At 44.9% G+C, this 25,909-nt stretch overlaps 1 protein-coding gene across 6 annotated transcripts in view; it reads left to right on the forward strand.

Annotated features, from left to right (window-relative positions):
- Positions 1-25,909, forward strand: part of ARHGAP32 (Rho GTPase activating protein 32) — a 239,979-nt gene that overhangs the window by 119,405 nt on the left and 94,665 nt on the right. The window contains exon 1 of one of the 6 annotated variants that reach the window (XM_086861450.1): positions 1,483-1,546. The exons of the other annotated variants lie outside the window; for them this stretch is intronic. The gene's annotated coding sequence lies outside the window, so the exon portion shown is untranslated. Of the gene's footprint in view, positions 1-1,482; positions 1,547-25,909 lie in introns of those variants that run through there. 6 annotated transcript variants of the gene reach the window in all.

Consider the following 25,909-nt stretch of genomic DNA (forward strand, 5'->3'; position numbering starts at 1 on the left):
ATTATTTTCTCTTGGAAACTACTATGCTATTAGTACAAATCTTAATTGAAATACCAATATTAGGAAGCATAATTGTCATGGTTTTAAACCAGTAACTAAAAAAATTACTTATTTCTTGTTGTGAGATATGGATTAGAACAAGAGCAAAACAGGCTTAAAACTTAAAAGGAATAAAGACAATTTATTAACAAAACTACAAGAATAAGAACACCAGAATAAACTTCCAGAAAGCTCTCTTATCTTCCATATCTTAACTATTTCTCTGTACACATGACAACATAGAGACAAATAACTTTAGGACTTTGGTGGTTAAAAACAGTCTTAATTCTTGCTACAGTCTTTTCATCAGTCTTTGTAGAGAAACAGAAGTCTCTTTCTGTTAACTTACGGAGTTTCTCACGAGAAAACTATTTTTTGTCATAGTTTTCTATTTCTCTAATGCCAGCTGCCCAGAAATCTGTCATTAGATCTTCTCCTCCCATTTCACATCTCTCTGAGGTGTGTATGGGTCACTGAGCTTAGGGATTTTATTTTTAAGGATAGGTCATTCAAAGGCAGAAGTCTTCTTTATCTGTCTCTGTGAGCCTTCCTGGAAAACAGTTTTCTCTTTGCCCCCCAAAGCTTCAAAATCTTCACTCAACTCAATTCCAGCAACTCACAGTATCACAAGTACTCTCTCTCTTTTGCTCAAAAGTAACACTTTGAATATCTTATTCCTCCCAATACTCTTATCATGAATTAAAGGAGTCCTTTTATACTATTATTGTCCATCTCCATAGCTTTAACAGAAAGATATTTCAGCTGTAAAGCATCTCCTTATTCTCTTTTTCTTATTTAAACTTAACTCTTCACTGTTTTTGGTGGTTCTATGATGTCTTCTCTATGTTGATCGTTTCTCTCTTTCTCTGTCTTCTTAAGAAAAGGAGTAATCTGTATGTTCATCCAGGTAGTAAAAGAATTAAAAGCTTTAAGAAAACTGCAAGAGTTCATGGTGTTAAGTTTCAGTCTAGCAGCAAAAACTGAAAACCAAGCTCGGCTGACCAGCGCTGCTTCTCTTCCCCCTCCCCCCCGCCACCCTCCACCGCGGCCTGGTCGGCCTGGAGGGGGGGGAAGGAGGCCAAGACAGAGCCTTGCTACCTCCTCAGAAGCCGGAAACCAAAGAGAATAAGAGAATTCTGTCTGTACTTCTTAAGGGGGTGTTTTACAAGTTGAATTCACTTTTTAATGGTCAGATCTGCTGTCAGTTCTTAGAAATGACTGATAATTAGTCAGGAAGAAAAACTCCCATCAGCCACTAGCAGCTTCAACTTCCCCTCTTTCTAAGCTGTCTTAAAGGTAAAGCTACCCCATGACAATAATAAAGGTTTAAATGTCTTATTTGTCCACAGTATGGAGCACCTTGGGAACTTGTTCTGGAAAGTTTTGTTTTGTTTTCTGTTTCTTTTTTCCATAGAACCACAGAATATTCTGAGTTGAAAGGGACCCCCAGGGATCATCAGGTCCAACTTCAGTGTCTGTCCTAGTGTATGAAGCAGAGCTGCCCTCTGTGAGTTTCCAGATTTGTCATTGTGACCACCAGTTCCCTTGCTTGCTGATTTAAGGGCTCGGCCATTTAATTTGGGTTAATGAGTCACGCCCAGTATGACAGCAGGGCCAGCCCAGGTGACTCCAGGGTGCTGTCCCAGCTTGGGTTGTGCTGTTACTCTCGTCCTTATGCTTGTGTGTTTAAACACTGGCAAGAATTGAATCCCACAGACCCTTTTCCCTTGAAATGTGCAAAGATTGGGACCACGACACTGCTGCAGGGTGACACCCCTGTGTGGTGAGCAGGAGCCACAGAGGAGTGCATTACATGGGGCAGGGTTACACTGACCTCTTTGGAGAGTGAATTACAGATTTAAGAACCAGAATCCCAATTCCTATTCCATTGAGAAGCTTTTGGGTAGTTCCCAGGACATGAACTTGTTTCAAGTGTAACCCGAGTTGTTCACAACTGACCTTCCCTGAACTGTCTTCTGGGAAATTTAAAGGTTAAAATATTCTTTTCATATCTGTACTATTTTATCTCCTGCCTCTGGTGTTTTGGCAGAATTTTTTTAAATTAAAAATGAAAACAGAGTTACAGATCTGTCTGTGACCCTTTATTCAGTTAATCTTGTAACTTTTCAAGTCTGTCCTCTGGAGGCTTTTTAACTCTTCAAGTCCATTCTCTGGATGCAACCAATTAGGATTCTGACACATGGATCAAAAAAACAAGACTCTGTTTATGAACTACGTCACAAAATTAAAGCTCATCCTATTTATTAAGGATTTCCAAGATAATTTCTTTAGTAGCATGAATTTTAGGCATTTTGTTGTGCTGTTCTTGCTGTCCTTCACTGAGTCAGCATACAGAAGCTGCATTTTTTTATCCATGAAAGCATTTTTCTTCCTTCCCTTGGATTTTGGATCCATACAGAATATAGTGCTCTTGCACAGGACATAAATAACCTGTGACAGGCAAGTAATGGGGTAATTCCTGTGTGTACTTGTGTTCTGGAAAATATAGCTTCATGTTTTCCAGCTGGCCTGTCTGTGGCCTTGCTGTACCTTTACATGTAATCTGCTGCTGAAGTGCTCCCAGGGTGGAGTGTCAGGGAATGTGGGAGCTTGGATGGTACGGTGTTCCTGCCTTCAGGAGAGTTGATTTTCCTGGCCTTTCTCTCCTTACTCCAGAGGATTGTGTGTTGTACCCTACTGACTGGCTGTGAGTCCTTACTAGGGCTTATTTAGTGAACTAAGAGCCTCTCTTCTGGGCAAAATTTAGCAGGAATCCAACTTTGGAATCTTGTGACTGATCAGAAGAGCTCTAAAATCTCCATTGCCTTCACTTCTTGGTACACAGAAGGTTACAATTAATATTTCAGAGCATGGGATGCTTTTCAGTGCAGTGTCTTAAGTTTAATGTCCCTGGACTGACACAGAGTCACTGAGGTTGGAAAGACCATCCAGATCATCAGGACCAACCACAGACAATAGAATCCAGTTTTTCCACCATACTGTCTCTAAGAAATGATATCACTGAGTTATAGAATGAGGTAAAAAATTGTGGGGATTGAAAATTTCAAAATAAGGCTCACTTTTCCTTAGGGATTTTTCTGTGCAATCTTTTAAGTGTACAAGAAAGAAGGAAGGCTTTCTCAACCAGAGTAAATAAATGCGTTAAAGAAACTTGAGTTTCTCCCATAATTGCTTAAGACCTAAGATTTCAATATGATCATTTCAATCTTTTTCCCAAACTCATTTATTTTCAGAACTGAAAATCAGTGACTGTGGTATCAATTGTTTTATTCTTAACAGCTGAGTTAGAGCAGCTTTGTGTTTATTGGGAAAGAATTAGGGAGGCTTATACATCAACCATTATAGAATTTCCGAGTCTTATGGAGCCTCAGATGAAACATCTAAGTTTCAGTATCTTCTTACAGATTTTCCTCCTTAATTGGGTTGAGATAAAACTCAAACCACTCATTTTAGTGCTTGTATTGGTGCCTGTCTGGACCTCTGCCAAGGTTTGGGCATCTCTGTTTTGGTAGGAAAACTGTTAATACTGATGATAATGACATTAATCTGGTTTCCTCTGTCAGAATCCTGGGACTTTCCCAGGATGTGGCAGAAACAGGCCTTTTCTCTCTCCTTTCTTTTCATCCTCTTTCCCCCATCCCCATTCACTGCTGAACACATGGCAGTGGCTGTAAATGTTAACAATCACCTGGTTGTACTCTGTAGAACTTCCTTCATGGGTCCAGGGTAGTTTCTTTGAATCATTTAACTCATGTAAATGTCATTGGATGTTTTCATCACAAACACACTCAGTTTCTTCCCACCCTAATTTGTCTGTGTCTTGTAGATGTAGGATTGATTACAGATTGGATGGGGCAACCTGGGCTAGTGGAATGTGGAATGAGGTGAGTTTTAAGGTCTCTTCCAACCCAAACAACTCTGAGATTTTCTGATTAATGTGAAATCTCATATTAAAACATAAGGCGTGAGGGAGGTTATGGTGCCTTGTCTTAACTCACTTATGCTTGGTCTGCACCTTGTATAAATATTTCTCTTCAATCTGGGCAATATTTACTGTGTAGAGCAGGTAAACACCTGCAGTGTGTGGTCATTTTTTTTTCAATATGTAGAAAATTTTTCATTCTTAGATCCACTACACCTGAATTACTTGTCAGCTACATTTTGAATTTCGTATGCTTGTGTGAATTGAATATTGCCCAAAGCCTGCAGATTCCCTGGGACATCTCTTTCTTCAAAGGAAGAGCAGTTTGAGAAGTTGTGCAGGGCACAGCTTGTCCTTGTTTCTGGTGAGGTGTGACAGGGCAGATGGCCTGAGCTGTGAGCATGGGGATTTGTGAGCAGCAGGAGACAGGACCACATGTGTAGATATGTTTGTGCACGTGAAGAGATGTGGAGATGCAATAAAGCCCAGAGTTACGAGTTTCCTGTTAGTGCCACCTACTTCTAGTCTGGCTGAAGTTTTTATTCAACATTCAGCTAAGAGGTGAAGTTTTGGGTTCTACTTCTTGAAAAGCTTTTGTTTTAGAAAATCAATTTGACCATGTATGTCTGTTGCTTATTTTTCAGCCCCCCTTCCCCCTTTAGCTGAGGGAAGTGCTTCCATTGAATCTTTTCTGTGTTTAGCACTTGCTTAAGTTGTACAAAAATGCAAGTGGGTTATAAAACATGTGTCAGGTTTGTCCCAGCCGTGGGACAAGGACTTTCTGTTTTTTTGGTTAAAAAAGCAGGGTGGGGTCAGATTGGAGATGTGAGGATTTGAAGTTTTTCTCATGCATGGACACAGAAAATCCTGCTTGCACCTTCCCCCAGCTCAGGTGTGGCAGAGTGGGAAGCTAAAGGACTTTACTGGGAAGTGCTCTTGCTGTGGCTGTGTTCTCTCAAAGTGCATCCAGTAGTCAGTCTGGTCACAGCCTGACCTCTGCTTCATGTCAGGGGATGTAGGCACAGCCTCAGTGCCAGCAGTGCTGGGTTTCACACAGCCTGGTTTGTCCACATGAGTGCTTGTTGATCTTTCCCACTTGTGGGGTCATGGGAGGAAATGGAATAAGTTTCCCAACAGCTTTTATCAATTCCTCCTGCCAGGTAAGGGGAGATTATTGTTCTTCATTTCTGCTTCTTTTGTCAGTAAGAGAAGCTGTTGTTGACCAGATGATAAATGATGTTTATTGAGGGGAAGGAGTTCCCAGATGTGGTTGTGGTGGCACTGATCTCCCCCTTACTGCCTTCTGCCTTGGCCTGGTCCTGCAAGGTCCTGCTGAGACGGCTGTGGGTGGAATGTGTCAGCTTTTGGTGTCAGTCACTGCAGGCTGATGGGGACATTCATTTTTGATGGACAAAGCTTTTGGAGACCCTGCACACCCTGCAAAGATAAAGCTGTGCAAATTTGGCCAGCATTATTTGTAATTATTTACAGAACATCATGTACTGTACATTTTTCATCATCTGAAAAAGTACATTTTGTTGTCATTTCCCAGAGGGGCTCTGGACTGCATATCCCTGGAAGTGATCAAGTGGTTGGACAGTTCAAGGAGCAACCTGGGATAGTGGAAGATGTGGAACGAAGTGGGATTTAAGTTCCCTTCCAGCCCAAACCCCTCAGGGATTTGATGGTTTTATGTTATGGTGGAGATGGTTGTGATAAAAATTTTAGCTTCATCAACTTCCAGTTCTCAAAATACTCATCTTGATGCTTGCTTGGGGTTTCTTGGGAGTGAGGATGGGCTGGATTGTGGAAAAGGGCAGGAGAAACAGTGCCACAGTCCAAGGAGGAGATTTCTGTGGTCATGGTCTGACTTTGTACAATTTATGTAAGTGTCGTGAGTTTTTGGGGTTCAGAGCATGTCCAGAGGTTGTCAGGTGTTTATATCTGGTTGTTACTGCTGTGCTTTCATGGCTCAAGAGATCCAGTCCTGCCTCCACACGGAGGCAAATGCCTCCTGCACCAGACTGGAGGTGTTTGATGCTGGGAGGGGAGAGTGTCCCAGCTTTGGAGCATCAGGGATGTTGGTGTTGCTTCCTCCAGCCTTCCTTCCTCGCCCAGCACCGAGTCCTGCATGTGGAAAGGGTTGGGTGGGGCCGTGCCCCAGCAGAACTGCTCCCAGAAGAGCCAGGAGCACACTTCTTGATTGGAATTCAGCTTCATTCACATCCTGCACCTCCACATGTACTACAGCCAGGCTCCTGCTCCAAGGCTGTCCAGGCCCTGTTTGTTTTTGCCTTGTGTGCTTTGGTAAGTTGTGTTTCCTGCCTTTGCTCCACGAGTTCAGTTCTCGCTCCTGCTTCTCTGTATGTGAAAAATCCCAAATCTTACTCAGCACAGCACAGTTCAGATGACACAAATACCTCTTTTTGGATGACAGGAGGCTGAGAAATCACAGCATAAATGTATCTGCACTCTGAGAAGAAAAGGTGCTTAGAAAATGTGACAGTGAGACAGGATCAGTGACTCCCTTAAGCCAATTAAGCTGCTCATTGCCACAGCACTCTTGCCTCCATCAAAATTACTGTTGCTGGGGGTTCTATGTTGTTTTTTCTCCTCCCTTGGCACTCCTGCTGATATCTCAGGTATATAAGGCATTTTTTTCCAGTGACTTTGATTCTTATCAGCTTGTAAAAAAAGTTAATATTGATTTAGTGGGGGAGAAAACAGAAGAAGTGAGTAAGAGACTAATAGCTTGGAATGACAGGGCTGTATCAATTTTCAGTTCCCTCAGAGGAATAATTTGCTTGTTTCCAGCAAATGGAAAAATAGACTATGAGTAAAACTGTCAGTGCCCTCCCACAGAATGTAATGGATTTTGGAACTCAGAGAAAAAGAGACAGTCATAACTAACTCCGTGATTTTAATGCACTTTCCTTGAAAGTCAGCAGTTTTGTGAAATACCACATGCAGGCAGATGAAAACTATATACATCTTACAGAGCTGTATAAAAAATTATATTCACTGCCTTAGTCTTATGTTTTTGACTGTGGATGAATGCACTTCTCAATAAGTTTAAATGTGTTATGGATTCAAGTGGTTTATATCCTTACCTATGGTACCAGCACATAAACTGAACCTGTGAAAAAATGATGAACACTGTAGAAAACCTCATTCCTGGTGCATTCATGTGGCTTTTCTGTGTAAGTGGTTCTTGAATGAGCCAAATAAATATAAATCATGGTCCCCTGGTAGGCTGATGGGGAATGCTGTGTCTGTGCTCATTCATTGGCAACAGCCAAAGGAAGAATCCTGCTTGGTCCAGAGGGAGACAGTGAAAGAAAGGATGGTGTGTTTTGTGGCAAGCCCACTTCTCTTCAAAATAAATTAATAAGTCAGGCAGGTCCTTTAATTTAATTTCCTCTTTGTTTTAGCCCGAAGCCACCAAGTGCTGGTTCTTCTTCCAGAGCTGTCTCCATTTTTTTGGCCCTGTAAATATTCACACAGTTGGGCTGGGCTTTACTCTGATGAAAACCCAAGGCTGCAGGAGCAGGAACATGATTCTGCTGCTGTTCCAGGATCCTGTCCTGATCCTTGCCATCGTTTGTAGTGCAATGCCATCTAGTGTGCAGAGGGCTCTCAGGATTGCCCTGCGCTGGAAATTCAGGACAGCAGCGCTCTCTTACCTGCATCTAATTCCAGTTAGCTTCAAACAGATGCATTTCTGCCCAGGGAAGCTATGGCTAACCCATTCCTGGAAGTGATCAAGTGGTTGGACAGTTCAAGGAGCAACCTGGGATAGTGGAAGATATGGAACGAAGTGGGATTTAAGTTCCCTTCCAGCCCAAACCCCTCAGGGATTTGATGGTTTTATGTTATGGTGGAGATGGTTGTGATAAAAATTTTAGCATCATCAACTTCCAGTTTTCAAAATACTCATCTTGATGCTTGCTTGGGGTTTCTTGGGAGTGAGGATGGGCTGGATTGTGGAAAAGGGCAGGAGAAACAGTGCCACAGTCCAAGGAGGAGATTTCTGTGGTCATGGTCTGACTTTGTACAATTTATGTAAGTGTCGTGAGTTTTTGGGGTTCAGAGCATGTCCAGAGGTTGTCAGGTGTTTATATCTGGTTGTTACTACTGTGCTTTCATGGCTCAAGAGATCCAGTCCTGCCTCCACACGGAGGCAAATGCCTCCTGCACCAGACTGGAGGTGTTTGAATGTGGCTGGGCTGTCCTTGGGGCCTGTTTTTGGATAGTTTGGGGGCAGGAGAAGCATTTCTTCATCGTCTTCATTGGTACTTTGTTCTCTTAAATTCTGCACATTAACGAATACAGTTTTCCTGCCAGGAGGACAGAAGAATCATCCCCTCTCCTGCACTGAGGAATGTGCAGTGTGAGGGGTTTGATTTCCTTTTCCAGCACTGTTTTGGTATTGTTGTGTGGTATCCAAGATGCTGGATTCTGGAAGCTGGCAGGAGCAGGGCTGGGTCTCCCCAGGTTTTGACTAGACCTGCCAGAGAAGATTCATTTTTGAATAATCTCCTTTTGCTTTCAATTAATTGTGAAACCAGGCTTTAATAAGGTGTGAAATGGAAATAAAGTTAACACCAGCTGGATTTATTTACATATGTTAATCAACACAGACCCAAACAACAACAAATTAAACTCACGCCATTCAGAGGGTTTGAAATGCTCCAGATTTGCATCCACCAGGCTCCATCAGCCAGTGACTGAAGGTGGTTTCTTTTGGAGACAGCCTGGGTGTGCTGGCTCTGCAGTGGTAGATCTGCAGTTTGATGGGAATGCATGTTGGAAGCAGAGGTTAGTTTGCAGCAGGAGGAATTTTTGGTTACCTGTTCAGCTCTGTGGGGTGAGGGGACAGCGAGTGTCTGGTGGTGCTGTAGGTGCTTGTAAGGGTTTGGTTCTGTCAGGATACACTCTGCTTCTCCTGGATGATACTCTCTGATCCAACAAAGCCACTGGACTTGGCTTCCTGGGAAACTTGTGGATTTGGTGGTGATTTCTCTGGGAAAGAGTTTAGGCAATTCAAGGAAAAGTTTTGTTTGTTCCTCTAGAGAACTTCACAATGGAGACATGAACCTGGTGGGGTGTAAAGCGTGTTGTGTACACTCCCAAACTGCTGCAGCTCATCCCCAGATCCATAAACACCACAGGACCAAGGAGATCAAAGAGAAATTTCAGAGCTGGGGATTCATCCAGGCTTCTGATCTGCCTGTGCCAGTGAGAGCTGGATGTAAGAGTTGTTTGTGAGGATGAGAGTGATGATTTCATTTAATGAACTCGATTTAGAGAATAGGCCATATCCTGCTGGTTAAAATGTCATTTGTCAGTAGAGGGAATGAGAATATTTTGCTTACTTGCTGGTGGGTTTTTTCCTACTTAGAAGGAAATCAGCTTCCTGGTAGGAATTATGTTACCAAGTACCAGAACTTGTTCATCAGGAGAAGAAAAATTTGTGATGAAGCTGGTCTTACACTGGTAAAATCCTTTTCAGCTCCATGTGTTTATAAACCATAAATGCTGAATCTTCACTCAAAGGTTAAACTTGATGTCTTGGAGGTCTTTTCTAACCTTAATAATTCTGTAATAATGTGTGGTAGGGACCTCACTCAGACATCTTTCTCTTGCCTCTTACAGGTCATTTCAGGATGCTTTTGGCCTCAGCAAATATTTTTCCATCCTCAGAAAAGATTTTCTTCATTGTCACTTTCTGTAATCCCCTTGTCCATGACAGGCCAGGCTGCACATAGTCATGTGCAATGGCACCAGCTCTGTCAGGAATTGCTTTCTAATTTTATCAGAAATGACCAGGTGCAGGAGGGAATTGGGAATCGGATGGGCTGAGGAACCCGAGGGGAGAGCAGCACATGGAAGGCTCATTCTTGCTGATTATGCCCTGTTTGCACTGAGTAAGGCTGCTCCAGGGGTGGCCAAGGCTGTGTAATTTATAAGCACTGATTTCCTTCATAAACATTCCCTAAATGATTATTTCTCCATGATGCAGCACCCCACAGTCTCATTTATTTGGGCAGATGAGAAGCCATCTGATAAATTTTCCCAGCTTGTCATACCTGAAAATACAGCAAGCAGTGGCACCTTTTGATAAGTTTTCCTGTGTAACAGTTAAAGGCCTTCTTGACAGTTTATTGCACAGGAAATTTCCAGGGTTTGGGAGAAATAGGACATTGGGTAGGAAAGAAATAGGGTTGATTTCTAACAATGCTAATTTTCAGTTCTTTAAACAGCTTGCATTGGGCATTAAAAATTCTCGAGGGTATTTTCAGCGCTGAAAGAACAAAGAGAAACTTTGAAGAGGGGGAAATCACTATCAGCTGATGAAGAAGGCTTGAAAAGTTTATGTTCGTATCCTAAAGATCCATTTCACTACCCTAAAAATCTATATTCGTGCACTAAAAGTGTATGTTCCTCTATGTGCTGTGCTATGCTCATCATTTGTGAAGAAGAAAAGCTGAGTAATTGTCCTCACAGCCACGTGAAGATGTTTTTTAGGCCTCAAGGGTGTTTGTATTACACCATCATGTAGGGTATGGACAGGGGACATGTAGAATAGATTTGAGTTCATTGTCAGTGTAGGCAACAAATAGGTAAAATTGGGAGAATTGCCTATGGGCAGGAGCAGAGGTATCAGGGCTAGAATGGGTGGAACTCTCTGTTAGAGCGTTGTTAAAGAAATAAATGTTGTTAGAGAAATAAATCTGAAAAGTGGGCAAGAGACTTGGAAAATCTGTTTTCTGCAGATTTAAAATGTGAATTTATCAGGAGTTCCTGCTGTGTGGTGTTACTGAACAAGACCACTCTGCTAACACTGCTGGGTGCCAAGGTGATCATTCCCTGGCATTTTTGGGCTGCCCAGCCCATCTCTGACACTGTCAGTTGGAAGCAGTGGCCATCAAACAGAGCATCATCCACAGTAAAATAATAATTGAAATACACAACTGACTTCCAACATATTCAGGGTAAAGGCTCTTCATGGCTTGTGGAAGATAAAGGCTCTGACAGGGACCTGCAGCTTCTGAGAACTGACTTTGTTCTACAACTTCCCTGGCTTGGACTGCAGATACTGCACCTGAATTTGATCTCTGTGGCCAAATGTAATAAAAGCATGAGGTTGTGCTGGGAAAGTGTCAGATCTTAGTATTTCCATATTCACATAATTATGGTAATATAGCCATATTACTGTAGAGAGGAGGGAGCTAATGGCATTCCTTCCCTTTGGTGGTGAAATCATCGCCAGGCAGGGGTGGGCTGGCTGGGATAGAACCACTTCCATGGCTAGTGATTCCCAAAATGCCTCTTCCTGCAACTTGTACATTCTGGACTGACAGAAGTGGTGTGGAATCGCAGTAACAGTAGCACGTGGTGTGCTGTCCATGAGAAGAATCACCGTTAAATTACCACTCAAATTTAAAAATTGAGACCAAGTTTTTGGGTCTGTGGGGAAGGGGGTGATATCCATGGCAGTGTTGATCGGGTTTCAGGTGCTGAATGCTAAAATCCAGCCAGTGAATAATGATCTGCAATATTGGATGTCGCAGATGGGTCTCATTCGCTCTGTCACACTCGGACCCCTCGGACACACAGACACGTCCAGGCTGTTCACCGGCCAGGGAAGGCTTTGACAGCAAACTTTGCATCATTAAATGCTTGTTTTCCGTGGGGCTGTGCAGTGAGCAGAGCTCCGCTGTGCCTCGGCTCCGGGCGCACATCCTGCCCCCATCCCAGCTCGCAGCGCTGGGGGCTGCAGGGGGATCCCATGGAACATCTGCCCGGCTCCGGCTGGCAGCGCTGGGAAAGCAGGGTCGCTGGGGACTCGGCTCGCCCTGGGCCGTGCTGGCTGTCACACGTGTGCTGGCACTTGCTGTCACTTCTCTGCTTCGCTGCCGGGCTGTGCAGCCGCTCGCGTGCCGCTATGAGCACAATGCCTGCATGCATTCCCTGCCTCCCTGTTTCTCTTGGCTCCCGTTAGACTCCAGGGCTCGTCCCGCGGGACCTTCCCAACGTGAGAGCGAGCGGGAGCGGCAGGAGCAGCGGGGCTTTGTGCGCGGTGCCAATGGAGCGTGCAGTGGGCAGTGATGCAGTGGGCAGTGATGCAGTGGGCAGTGATGCAGTGGGCAGTGTGCCGGGGGCACAGCCCCGCCGCTCGCCCTAGGGAAGCGCGGCTGCGGCGGCTCCGGGCCGGGAGCGGAGCCAGAGACCCTGCCGTGGGCAGCTGCTGTGATCCCCCGGCCTGGAGCTCTGCATGCCGGAGCTGATGCTGCCGAGGTTTTCTCCATCGACTGCTGGGAAGCTACAGAGAGACCTGGAGCTGTTAGGCCTTGGCTAGGGAGCCCATCCATGGAAAGAGCAGAGCGGTGTAGCCGGGGTAAGTAGTGCACAGCCTCAGCGGCTCTCTGGGCTTGCTCCAAGATCCTTTTTGTTTGCTGCGGTCATCAGGATAAAATAAAAGTGGCTGGAAGGGCGCTTGCAACGTGGCACCAAGTGCTGCTGTGGCAATAAAGAACGATTCAGATTGCAGTTTAAAGAGGGTTCTTTGCAGGATCTTCAAAGGCAGTTCAAAGAGGGGGGAGGTGGTTGTATTTTTGTGCGGACTGTCTTCCATGACAGGTTTTAAAGCTCAGGATAATTCAAACTGTGGTTCTCCCAAAGACTGACCTGTGGCCTTTGGGAAGATATTTTAGCAGTGAGGAAGTCTGTCTGAAAGCCACATTAATGAGTTACAGCAAACTGACTAGGAGTGGGGTGGGGAACATCCCGGCAGAGCTTTCCTGCCTCAGGAGAAGGGAATGGCTTTTGAGATAAACGTTTTTAAACCTCTAGTGCATCTACTGCTAAGCAGAGAAATGAGAGGCCAGTAAAAAGAGTGTCTTGTATTTTCTGGTGCTAAATGTATTCCAAACTATTGCTAATAATTCCTAAGACATACCCTTTATTATGACAGAAGGGTTTGCAAAGGAGATTTTACCATTTATTTCCTCTTCTTTGTTCTTTCATGCACCTTTAAAATGAACCTTTTGAATATAAAGGAATGTTGTCAAAGTGAGTGCATATTGACTCTGAACTTTTACCTGGATAATTTTGTAGACCTGTATTCTGTGTTTCTGAGGCAGATCTGTGGCTGTGTGAAGCAGACTTGAATAAATCTTTCATCAGGTGCAGGGACACGTAATGCTCACTTGGATGTTGTGCTGACAGGAGCCACAGAGCAATCTGCAGTCGACAGAGAAGTTTTAGGAGGTTACATGCATTTCTTCAGTCTTAGCCAGTAAATTATTAACCAGACAAAATCAGCATCTGGAATTTCTAGGAATGACTTTGTTCATGCCACTTCTGGAGTCATGCCCTGGGAGCTCAGTGCAACTCCAGGCTCTCAGTCAGCAGCACGAGGAGGTGCTCAGCATCTCCAGCACTAGTGCTGAACCCTTGTGAGAATTCTCCTGCTCCTTGCCCTGCCAGGGTAAGACTCTGTAGCTGTCAGGATGTGTCCCAAAGCTCCCTTTGTACTGGCTCAGCTCCTTGGCTTTTTTTGTAGGAGAGTTGGACTTAAACCACTTCCTGTTTCCTGCCAATCTTTGCTTCTTGCTTTTCCTAAGGGCCACTGAGCCTTTCATCCCTAGTACCCGGATTTGCATATGTGAGGAGAGGGAATCTCCTTGGACTTTTCTCCCCTCCATAAAATGGTCAGGCTGAGTGACACCTTTCATTTGGTTGGTGGTGATGCTGATACAACATCTGTGTCACTCAGAACTCTGAGCTTAATGTTTGTGATGAGTTAAAGAAACTGAGGGGGTTTTATGTTTTATTTCTCTGTGTGTGTTTGGCTGAGCAGACCGAACAGAGTAACCAGAATTATTTGGACTAGAAGCTTTCAAATTCCTACACAGTGTGCGTGGCACTGCCTTTCATATGCAACATTCAGCCACTCTGAGATTTAAATTATTTGGGATCTGTTTGACTTGTGGCTTTTTCCTTACACTGATTCCTTACAGCACACTTTTGTGAATAACCAGCCCTTCCCCTTCCCCTTCCCCTTCCCCTTCCCCTTCCCCTTCCCCTTCCCCTTCCCCTTCCCTTTCCCTTTTTGAAAGTTAGGATTTCATGGGGATCTCAGTGTGCTCTGGAAGTACTTCCAGGTACTTCCCTCCAAGTACTATGCAGCTCAGTGAGAGCCAAGTCTCAGAAGTTTGAAGCAAAACAAGAAGTTCAAAATCGTCTGCCTGGTTCTGAAATGCTCCAAAAGTTACTTTTTGTAAAGTCACTCAAATACGTCTTCAAACTCTTTTTACATCAAACCTCTCTGCTTGGGCCATGGTTTATGGTACCTGGAGGTGTCTGTGCCAGGAATTGCTGTTGATTGTTGCTAGATTTTGTCAGCAGTGTAGTGTTAACAGGAACCTGTGCCCACAGTCATTTAACTCAGCCTTGCAATTGCTTTTATTAAGGAAATGTTTCATTTATGCTCGTTTTTTTTATGGAAATTGAATTTAGAAGGGATAAATAGTGCACCCCAAGATTTTCACTTGCTTGTGGCTGCACCACAGTTGTTTCCTTTCCTTGGGAAAAGCAGAGCCCCAGAGGATGCTTGAGGTGAGGTTGGCCAGGGATGGAGCTCTGGGAACAAGAGCAGGACATCACACATGCTCCCGGAGTGGGCTGTTTTCCCCAAACAATAACATAACCATTCCATCAGCAGCATGCCATAATGGAGGCTCTGTGTGTGCTGAGCCAGATGCATCCAGGCTGGGCTGACCCTACCAGCTCCCCTTGGAGGAGCTCTGGTTTGTATTCCCACTGGAGGTGTGCTGGCAGGGCTCTGTGCTTTGTGTTTGATCCCATGGTCTTGGTGGCCAGAAGTCATAGATGGGAGTCAGCAACACATTCTGCTCATTTATTTTCTAGTTCTCAGTCCCTGGAGAATGCATCCATGCAGGGGAACACAGGGAGGTCACTGCTGGGCCCTGTGGAGTTGGGAATGGCCTGATAACCTGCCTTGGGACAAGCTTGCAGGAGGAGTTTGATTGCCTGGAGCAATCCACGCTCCCAGCCAAGCTCAGGCACTGACTCCAGCTGTGGTCACAGTTACTGAGTGCAGGGACTTTCCAGGCTCTTTGTAACTTCCTACCCCTTGTAAGTCTGGTGAGAGAATGGCTTCCTGTGCCCATGGCTGCTGGTTTGAGAGCCTCTGCTTAGTGTTGTGTTCCATGTTGTCTCCTGAAACCCCAGAGACTGAAGTCATGTTCCTCCAAAGGAGAAGAAAATGAGGTACACATGGAAGCAAAAAAAACTTGCAGGAAAGAAATCCAGGAAGCAAATCTGGCAGAACTTCTGTGTTTCTCCCAAATGTCATTCCAAGTGACATAGATTTTATGTGATAAAGAAAAATAAAATCCAGGCTTCACCCAGCTAGGGTGAGGAGCAGTTCTCAGCCCAGTGGCTTCAGTCTATAAAGCTCAACACTGTTTATCTGAGGGTCATGATTTCCGTAGCCTGGAGTCCAAGGGGTGTGGAAGTTTCTCAACATAGATAGCTTTAGAGACAACCCCAGGAAATTACAACCAGAAACCCCACAGGTGGCAAATGGAGCCCATGGAGCAGTCCAGGATGTTCCATGCTCTCTGCCAGTCCCCAGTGCCTGAGGCCCTGCTCTGCCTGCAGCTGCACGCAGGGGTGTTCCTGCTTTGTTTTTAATAACCTCAGATATTTTAATTCCATGAAAACATTCTGTTTGCAGACACTCAGAACTTGTTTTTGCCTAATGGGGTCTCCAGTGGCTGCCTCTAAGAAGTTTTTATAAATATTTCATTGCTTATGAAGATTAACCTTCTTACACATTTAGGGGAAATAAAAGGGTGAGACCACTTGAGAAAACATTTGCAGCTTAACATGGGAAAATCTGAGGAAAGTGTCTCTGATAGGACTCTGAGATTTTATGTCTCAACAAGTTTAGGCATCAAATAGACTTGACTTAGGAGTTATACAGACTCCAGCAGTTACACAACAGTGGCCTGCATTGGCAGCTCCACCTGGGATTGAAGAGGGGATCTTTCCAAGTTCTGCCTTTCTGACTGCACTTAGGTCAAGGTTACTCCCAATTTCCTCTTCAGAGAGGCACGAGCTGGATCCCCTGTGATTTGTGTCTCAGAGCAGCTCTACAGCAGCAGCATGGGGAGGACCCTGTGGTCCAGAACAGCGCGTGAGGTTGGAAAGGGCAAAATTCACAAGGAGTTGCCTTTCCTTTTCTCTTGCTGCATGCAAGAGAAGTGTGCCACTGGGCAAGTGTTTTGCCTGGTTTCATATTTATTCTAGATTTCTTTCTTAGCTGATTAATATCCCTTAACATGCCTTATCTTTTACGCTGTGTCTTATGGACCAGAGTGGAGCTGTCCTGCCCCAGTCCCTGGAAAACTGAAAACCCAGCAGGTCAGATCTCAGAGCTGCTGTGGTTGCAGTGGAGTCTTCGCTACCACCTCAAAGTGATGCCATTTCCCATCTCTCTGGAAAGAGCTTAGGGAATGTGTATTTTAAAAGTTGCAGAAGTTTGTCCCATGCCAGGAGCTCTCTTTTTCTGTGGGAGCCCAGCAATCTCTTCTCAGTCCATACATTCCATCTGTGGATGCCACATCCCTGGAAGTGTCCAGTGCCAGGCTGGATAGAACTCTGAGCTATCTGGGATAGTGGAAAGTGTCCCTGCCCATGGCAGGGGGTGGAATGAGATAGGCTTTAAGGTCCCTTCCAACCCACAGCATTCTGGGATTCTATGATTTTAAAGTTATTCTCTGCAGGAGTTTTAACTTTGAAGGACTTCAAGGAGTGTCTCAGCTGTTCTCACCTCTCTCAGAAGGACGGAGATGTGTAGCACTTGTGTGTCACCTCACTGGAAGCTTATATTAAAAACACAGTAACCAAATAGCTGAAAGGAGGCCTGGCCTGTTCTTGTGCTTGTAAGGCACAAATTGAGCCATTGCTGCATCCAATGCCAGTACAGCACCCTGAGGGTCCTACTGGGGTTGGGATCTGCCCTTTTCTCTAGCTGTTCATATTTATAAACCATGCTAGGATTTATTAGTCTTGAAGGTGAACTCAGATGAAGGGATGTTGACTGCTGAATAATCATCCTGCCATAGGAAGAAATTGTCTTGTGTGATTTGCAAGCTTAAAATAGTTCTGGAAGTAACTACAGGCAAAACACACATCCTGCAATCTTTTATATCTTGCATTTACTCAGTCTGAGTTTTTGCATGAAGCCCAACCTCTGAGTACACCTGTGATTGGATGGGAACTTGTGTGTGCTGGGAAGGGTTTACTGTGTCCAGCTTTGGGGCTCCCTATAAAAGAAGGATGTGGAGCTGCTGGAGCAAGTCCAGAGGAGGCCATGGAGATGCTCCAAGACTGGAGCCCCTCTGCTCTGGAGCCAGGCTGGGAAGGCCTGGAGAGGAGAAGGCTCCAGGGAGAGCTCAGAGCCCCTGCCAGGGCCTAAAGGGGCTCCAGGAGAGCTGGAGAGAGACTGGGGACAAGGGCTGGACGGACAGGACACAGGGAATGGCTCCCAGTTCCAGAGGGCAGGGCTGGATGGGATATTGGGAAGGAATTGTTCCTTGGTGGTGATGCCTTAAGTTTTAGCTTTCATATTTTCCAGATTCTGTACTGCATTGGTATGTAAGTCTGAACTTCCTAAAAAGTGTCAGCAAGTTCTCGTCACAGCTCAGTCAGACACAACAATCCTTTCTCAGCCTGAGAACCAAGGACACAGCTTCAGGCCCAAAAAGTACCAACAGCAGTGAATTCAGGAAAACAATCTGGGAGGATGGGACTTCATCACCTGAAGCTGTAATTGGACAATTAACCCAAATATGTAAATGGACCAAAGCTAATAAATGTGTGGAAACTCCTGACCGGTTGTCCATCCTGGGTGGAGCCATGGCCAGGCTCTAGTACTGCCCAAGGTACATCCTTTGAAGGCCTTTAAATAAATGCCTACTTTATTCCTTTAACACTGTAGTGTCTGCCTGTGTTTCAGGCAGCCTCACAAAGCATCAGTGGGGAGCCCTGGCACAGGGTGCCCAGAGCAGCTGTGGCTGCCCCTGGATCCCTGGAAGTGTCCAAGGCCAGGCTGGATGGGGCTTGGAGCAGCCTGGGACAGGGGAAGGTGTCCCTGCCCATGGCAGGGTGTAGAATGGGATGGGCTTTAAGATCCCTTCTAAGCCAAATCATTTTGGGATTTCAAGGTTCAAATTCACATCTCTCCCTCATATCCTCACACTTTCCAGGGATGTTTTCTGTTGTACTGTGTTCAGTCCATGGGGAGAAAACAAAGCATCACAGGTCCCAGAATATCCTGAGCTCGAAAGGACCCACAAGAATCATTGATCCAGCTCCTTGCCCTGCACAGACCCCCCAACAATCTCACCCTGGGCATCCCTGACAGCTCTGTCCAAAGGCTCCTGGAGCTCTGGCAGCCTCAGGGCTGTGCCCATTCCTTGGGGAGCCTGGGCAGTGCCGGCACCCTCTGGGGGAAGAACCTTTCCCTGATGTGCAACCTGACCCCCCCCTGGCCCAGCTCCAGCCATTCCCTCATGTGTCACTGGGCACCACAGTCTCTTTTTATCTCTTCATGGAGATGTTTTTACTGCAGAGGTGCCTTGGAGTTTAATTCCAGCATCCAAACCCTTCCACACAATGGTATCTCACAGTCTAGGCACGGGAACCAAAGAAACACAGAATACTTGGGATTGGAAAAGTCCTTAAAGACCAAAATCCGGCCATCCTGGGAAAGCTGTGCTTGGATTTCTGCTCACCCTGGTGCTGATGGTGGCTGAAGGCAAGCCCCTGGTGCTCCATGGATTGTCCAGGGATAACGTCCAACACTCCACATGGCTCAGATGAGGTGCAACGAGGGATTTACTCACACCCTGGGGAGCCTGGAGTTGTGATTGTGTAGCATTACAGGAGGTGCATTTTTTTTTTTTCTCTTATCAAGCCCTATTTGATTTTCTGTGTATTTTTTGCTGCTTTTTGAGCACTGTGTTGGAGTTGTCAAAGGGGTGATTTAGAATAGCAGGGGGAAAAAGGAGAGTCAGATAGAAAAATACTCTTCAAGCAGAGCTTTCTTGTCTTTACTTTGATCATTACTTTAGGATATTTATGCTTGGGTAAAGAAACCATTCCGTGGAAAATGTTCTTTTTCTGCTCTGAAGCCACAGTTGAGGATGAGGTGGGAAAGCAGAAGATGGGAAGTGTGTGGGAGGATAATTAGTGCATTTAGCAAGATAAAGCTGGAGTGAGGCAAAATAGGCCGTATAAATACATTTATGCTGTCAGAGTAATTAGGTAGAAAATGTTTCCCTGTTTGAGAAGATTTGCCAACCTAAAATTTCAAATGTAATAAAATAAAATCTTCACAATCAAAAGGCAGGTCTGGTAGATGCCTCATTACCAGACAAGCTGCTGTGAGTAATGGCCTGGGTAATGAGGATGAAGTGGGGCTTGGATCAGCAGGATAATTTAGGAACTGGTGCAGGAACTGGCTGTTGGTGACTGGAGCTGAGAGATGTGTTCAAAGCTTTTCCTTATAATGAGGCAGCATCTCAGAGTTTAATCAGCTTTTAATTTCTTCAGGATTTGTCCCAAGGATATTTGGGTCTTAGAATAATTGTTTTTTAATCAAATGTAGCCTTGTTTCACAGGGAAATGAGCCTCCTGCTTCTTGCCCTTGGCCACCAGACAGACTTGCACCCACTGCACACATTCCATAAAGGTACTGCTGGTCCTGGGGCTTTACCTTCATTTGATTGATGCGTTTTGAAATCAAAAATGATTTCATTTTTGTGCTGGTTTAGGAAGAGAAAAAAAAAAGATTCCTAATACTGTCAGAAAAAAGTTATCGCATGTATCAGTGGTTTGGAGGTGTAATGGGCTTTTGCCATGGTCAAGTGTGAGCAGCAGCAATTCCCATTGCCTGTGTCTGGCTGCCTTCCCCAGCGATTTAACCTGAAATTCCATCCTGGGAAAACATGCTAAGATCACCGGCTTTCCTTGGAACAATGACACAACCCCTGCCAGGAAAAGCAGCAGCCTTTCCACTGACTTAAAACCACTGGATCAAGTCTTGGTCAGCATTCCTGCCATCCCTTGTTTCCTGGAGATTCCTACAGATGTGAGCACCTCATCCCACCTGGATCACTGGGCCAGATGCTGCCCAGTGGTAGCAGGGTGCTGGATCAGAGGGAGAGGGTCTGCTAATGAGGCTCAACTTGCTCATACTTCACCTTATAATAACTAAGTTATATTTACTATATAAATACTGAATTACTGTATTTTATATTATGGGTGTAATTTATTATATTAATATAATAATACTTATTATACAAGTAATTCCCTCATATTTATATGCATTTATTTAGATATATAAAACAATATAATTGTATCTTTGAGGTGAATAATACTGTTCTAAATAGCAATAATTAATATTAAATAATCAATATTTCGAAGCACAGAGAAAGAGCTGTAGTGAGCAGCTATGTTTTTTTTGTCCAGGAAGCTGAGAAAAGGGTGCTCAGCCTGGAGAAAAGGAGGTTTGGGGGGATCTTCTGGCTCTGCACACCTCCCTGACAGGAGGGGGCTGTTACCGCTGAAGATGAACAGATCGCACGGACACAGGTCAAGGTGTGGTGAAAGAAGAAAGAGTTTATTTTTCCTCCCAGGATTTATAGGTTTCTGACCATGGCCAGGGATTGGATGGTCAGGATAACACTTCCCCACTGCACTGGCCATGAGAGATGCCCATCACAAGATGTGTAACAGAAGGAATGTATACCTATCTCTATGTTTACAGTTACATTGTCCTGGGAAAGTCTTAGAAAACTATGTCAGCAAGCTCAGAAGCTGAGTTTTCAGGGTGACGGGACAGCCATGGAGTGTCAGGCTCTGCTCCCAAGGAACAGGGACAGGAGGAGAGAGAATGGCCTCAAGTTGCTCTAGGGGAGATTTAGATTGGATATTGGGGAAAATTTTTTCCTGGAAAGGGCTGTCCAGCCCTGACACAGCTGCCCAGGGCCAGTGGTGGTGTCCACATCCCCAAAGAGATTTCAGCTCCATGTGGATGTGATATTATGGATGTCAGTGGTCAATGGTGGCCTTGGAAGCGCTGGAAGAACAGTTGGACTCCACGATCTCAGAGGCTTTTCCAACCTCAGCAATTTCGTGATTTTCCATAATTCCTCTGACTGGCCATGAAATGTATGTTTTCCACAAGAAACCCTCAGGTCAAGGCCAAGGACAGGCAGGTTTCTGTCACCACCTGTGAGAGAGAACAGAAACACCTCTGCCAGCTCAGACTGGTGACGGATATTTGTGATTGTCCCAATATTTTTGTGAAGCAGCTCCTGTTTGCTCCCTGTGGCTTGATCCTGTCTCAGTTCTGCACTAACAGTGTCCCTAAAGCTTCTTGCAGGAGCCAGTCCCTGGTGCGCACACAAAGCATCGTCTGTTGAGGTCTTGGCTTTCTGCTGGCTCCCAACCAGGGCATTGTTATCCAAGGAATTTAGATGAAACCTGGTAGGTGCTGTGTGGGAGACTGAAATCAACTCCCAAGAATTGTAGGAGTCATTTTACAGGGTTTTGCTGCTCTCTGGAGTCTTATTCCCTGGCTGTGTCCCAGGTCAGTGTAGCTGACATGAGATGGGGGTCTCAGTTGGATTAGTTTAATTAAAGTTTGCTAAAAGTTTACACCAATTACCTGCACAGACAGGTTTGGAGTTTGGGAAGGATGATCTGTTCCTTCTAGTTGGAATCAAGATTATTTTTTAGCTTATGGTTCTCATTATTTAATTGTCATCTAATTACTGAATTCCTCCCCCATTATATTCTAACCTTACTCTGATTCTGTTGGGAGGGGGATTTGTTTGGGCTTTTATTTTCTTTTGTATTTTGTTTTTCTTACATATTTTAATTTTATTGTGAGCTCTCTGCCACAGCTCTGTGTTACTCACTTGCTGTGATGTGCATGAGTGAGATCAGTGCATTCATGGCTTTATGAAGCAGAAGTTGAAGTAAGTTCTACAGACAAATCAAATCTACGCTTCCCAGGCTTCTCACAAATTACCCTTTCACTGGGAGAGCTGGATGATGGAGTTGACATCACTGAGAAAATAAGGAGATGAAAGTTAAAGCTGGCTGAATGAGCTTCCTTTGACGTCTGGGGCTCAGGGGCATCAGGTCTTACCTGGGCAAGATTTGGCACTTTGTTAATAGCCAACAATCCTCATCCTGTCAACAGATTTACGTAGTGCTTTTCCTGAGATGATTTTTCACAGCTTTTGCAGTTTGTAAGAGGAGCACTCAAGACTCTGCAGTGGTTGGAAATAAAAAATGATGCACAGATCTCAAGAGTTATCTTTTGTTTTTAATTCTGAATGTGCTGTGTCATAACTCAGCTTTGTCACTGTTCTTCCCTACAAGAGGAATGACCAATAAATATTCTTATGCAGAAGACCCCTGTAATAAGTCCCCTTATCACTCAGCTTGCCTCTGTCTCAGACATGAGCTAGAAGCATTTTAATGTTTAATCTGTATATTTGATCAGCAAAGTCTTGGCCAGCAAGCGCTGCTCTTTTGGGCAAGAAGAGCCCAAAGCTTGTGGTACAAGTTTGCTGCTAGACAAAAAATTACTGTGTTGAATTCTTCATCAGTTCTCAGTGGTCATGTGCAGGGTGCAGACTCTCAGACTTGTCCCCAGCTGTGTAAAGAAAATTTGAGCAGTGCCTTGGCATTGTTGCCTAGAGGAGCTGTGGCTGCCCTGTCGCAGGAAGTGTCCAATGCCAGGTTGGAGCAACCTGGGACAGTGGAAGGTGTCCCTGCCCAAGGAACCAGATGAGCTTTAAGGTCCCTTCCAACCCAGACCATTCTGGGATTCTCTAATTTTGTAATGTTCACAAGACTCTGCATTATCCATACACATGAAGTGTGGTATGACTGTTCTTAAGGTTTTCTTTGTGTATCATGAATTGCTATCCATGAAGAGTTTAGGATACTCTTAAAGGTCATTAATGAAATTGGTCATATCCACTCATCCTAGCTAAGCATATATATTCCAACAATAAATGAACCTAATGGGATCTAATGCCTTGTAATTGTTCATCAGGCTCAGGAGCCAATTTCAATGTGAAGAAGAAACATTGCAGATTATATATTATAAAGTATATGCTGTTTAACTTTGATCAGTTGCAATAAATACTCTTTAGAGGTTGTTTACCTCAAGAAAACACATTGGCACAGGTACAGGGATATCCACCAGGCCCCACTGGCTGCTCTGTTCTTTAAGAACAGAAAAATCAATGTCCCACGTTGGAGCCAAGCAGATTCTGCCTGTGAGTCATGTTCAGAGTCCAGTAAGGTCAGGAGAGGCCTCAGCTTTGTGCTTGGATTTCAAATCAAGCCTGTGGGCAACTGTGCTTTCCAGGATGTTCTGTTTACAAGGAATACAGCAACAGGAAAGGCTTTTAAACATCAGGACATCCATGATTTTTGGGAGGGCTTTGGTGCATGTCTATTAACAAAGCAAAATACAAACTGAACCACGTGTGGACAAGGAACATGAGCGAATATTCACCTTTGGGGGCATTTTGCTGTGAGGACAGTTGGATTGCAGGATAAACCCCACAGATTTTCCTGTGTAAACAGTTTCTGTCTCTATCTCAGTCAGCATGAGGCTGTGTGTGGGAGAGGAGCAGTGTTCAGCTGGGTTTTACCGTTCCCCTCTGAAATGAGACAGGTGCATGGGTGTAGGGCCATCAGTGGGCTGAAATAGCACTTCTCCCCACAGTGAGTTCGTGTGAACAGTGACTGAAGTGGGGCTGTGAGCTCCCAGAACATGACCAACAGGATGGTCCTTGGGTAGGGAGATGGCTGTACCTCAGTGTCCTGCTCACACCTCCAGCAGATCCACTGCTCCTCCTGAGGGGCCTGTGCAGAGCCCTGGCGTGGCTGCAGCCCAGCCTGGGGTCAGGGTGTGAAAGGGAGGGTGAGGAATTCACACCGTGCCTTTCTCTACCCCACCACATTCTGCTGCAGAGTCAGGCCCTGAATTCCTTTCAAGGAGCTCTGCAGTTGTCTGATGGTGATTTTGTTACCTGGCTGTTGTTTTTTGGGGCCTGTGGTGATGAGCTTTGCCACTGCTAGGCTCAGTGAAGGGACACCTGAAATTCCTTTGGGTGCTGGGGGGCTCTGTGTGCCCTCAATGAGCACAGGGGGGATTAGAGGATGGAAACATTTCTCCAGGCATAGGAAACCCACATTTGATTAATCTCAGGGCAGGGACACTTTCCCCTATCCCAGGCTGCTCCAACCCCCGCCCAGCCTGGCCTTGGGCACTGCCAGGGATCCAGGGGCAGCCCCAGCTGCTCTGGGCACCCTGTGCCAGGGCCTGCCCACCCTGCCAGGGAACAATTCCTGCCCAAAATCCCATCCATCCCTGCCCTCTGGCACTGGGAGCCATTCCCTGTGTCCTGTCCCTCCATCCCTTGTCCCCAGTCCCTCTCCAGCTCTCCTGGAGCCCCTTTAGGCCCTGCAAGGGGCTCTGAGCTCTCCCTGGAGCCTTCTCCTCTCCTGGCTGAACACTTCAGTTCTCTCAGCCATTCCTTACAGAAGGGCTTGTGCCAGCTTTTGGATCACCTTGTGGCCTTTTTGAACCAGAGCTTTTCATACCTGGCAAACATGGAAAATATCCACAGCATGTGCGAGCCTTCCTCTACTGCATGCTTTGGGTTTCCTTCAGCTGTAGTTCCAAAACTCAGTAGCACTTCAGATGAGATATTTGATAGCAAAGAATGGTGATTAAGGTGGAGGGGCAGTGCAATACAGAAGCAATGGTTGTATTTCATCATATTAATGGCAGCAGCCTGTGCTGATAATAAATTGTACAAACCCAAGGACCTTCTTTGGTTCAGTAGCGTTGTTAATTACCTGCCTACAACCAACAGAAAAGAAATTAGTATTCCAGGCGTTGGCTTGGTGGAGGGAGAGGGCTGAATCTGTGTATGGTGGGACTTCCCTACAGAGAGAAGGGACATTCTGGCAGAACAAAGTTAAATAAATTCCAGGTGTCATGGTCATTTGTATGGAAAGAACTTTGCCTTCTTTGTCCTTCTTTCATGAGGTGTCTCACAACCCACTTCTGATTTTCACTTGCTTACATTCATTAAATACAGCAACTTGGGATTCTTCTTCTCAGCCTTTTTTTTTTTTTTTTCATTTATACTTTCATTTTTTTCTGGGCTTTTTTGCTCATGGCTAATTAGTTTTTTTTTTAGCCTTTTAAGTTTTATGTACACATTTCCTTTATTTATTTGCTTTGAAAACAGTCTTAACTTGCTTACAATGATTTTTGATTTCTGTTCTCAGAGAAGATAATTAAACATAAACCATTTTAGTGGGATAACAGGCCCAGGAGCCAGATGCTCTGCGCTCAGTCCATGTGCAGGAATGTCTCCTCACTGCTCTCACACAAACACATCCTGATGATGCAGTTCATGACTCTAGATGTGATGAATGGTGCCATAAAACTCTCTGCTGGGGTGAATTGCTTCACAACATTGAAATCTGGAGATATGTTTTATTATCTAATTTACATTATCTGCCTGAATGTATAAAACAAAAAAATAAAATGTGGGAAGGGAGTAGGGAGAAACACTGTTCTATATTCACTATCCATGAATATTTATCAAGATATTTTCAGTGAACAATTAATTTTGCAGACTTCTGAGCTGGAGGCTTAATTCCTACCTCAAACTGTTTGCCTCCCCATAATTGTTTTATTTTTGAACCGTATTTTTATTGTTAATCTGTCAGGTGAGGTTCAAGAATCCAGTGGCATTCCATGTTCTGTGTGTGCTGAGT

Source organism: Cyanistes caeruleus, chromosome 23 (assembly GCF_971803275.1).
Source record: "Cyanistes caeruleus chromosome 23, bCyaCae1.hap1.1, whole genome shotgun sequence".
Lineage (NCBI taxonomy): Eukaryota > Metazoa > Chordata > Aves > Passeriformes > Paridae > Cyanistes > Cyanistes caeruleus.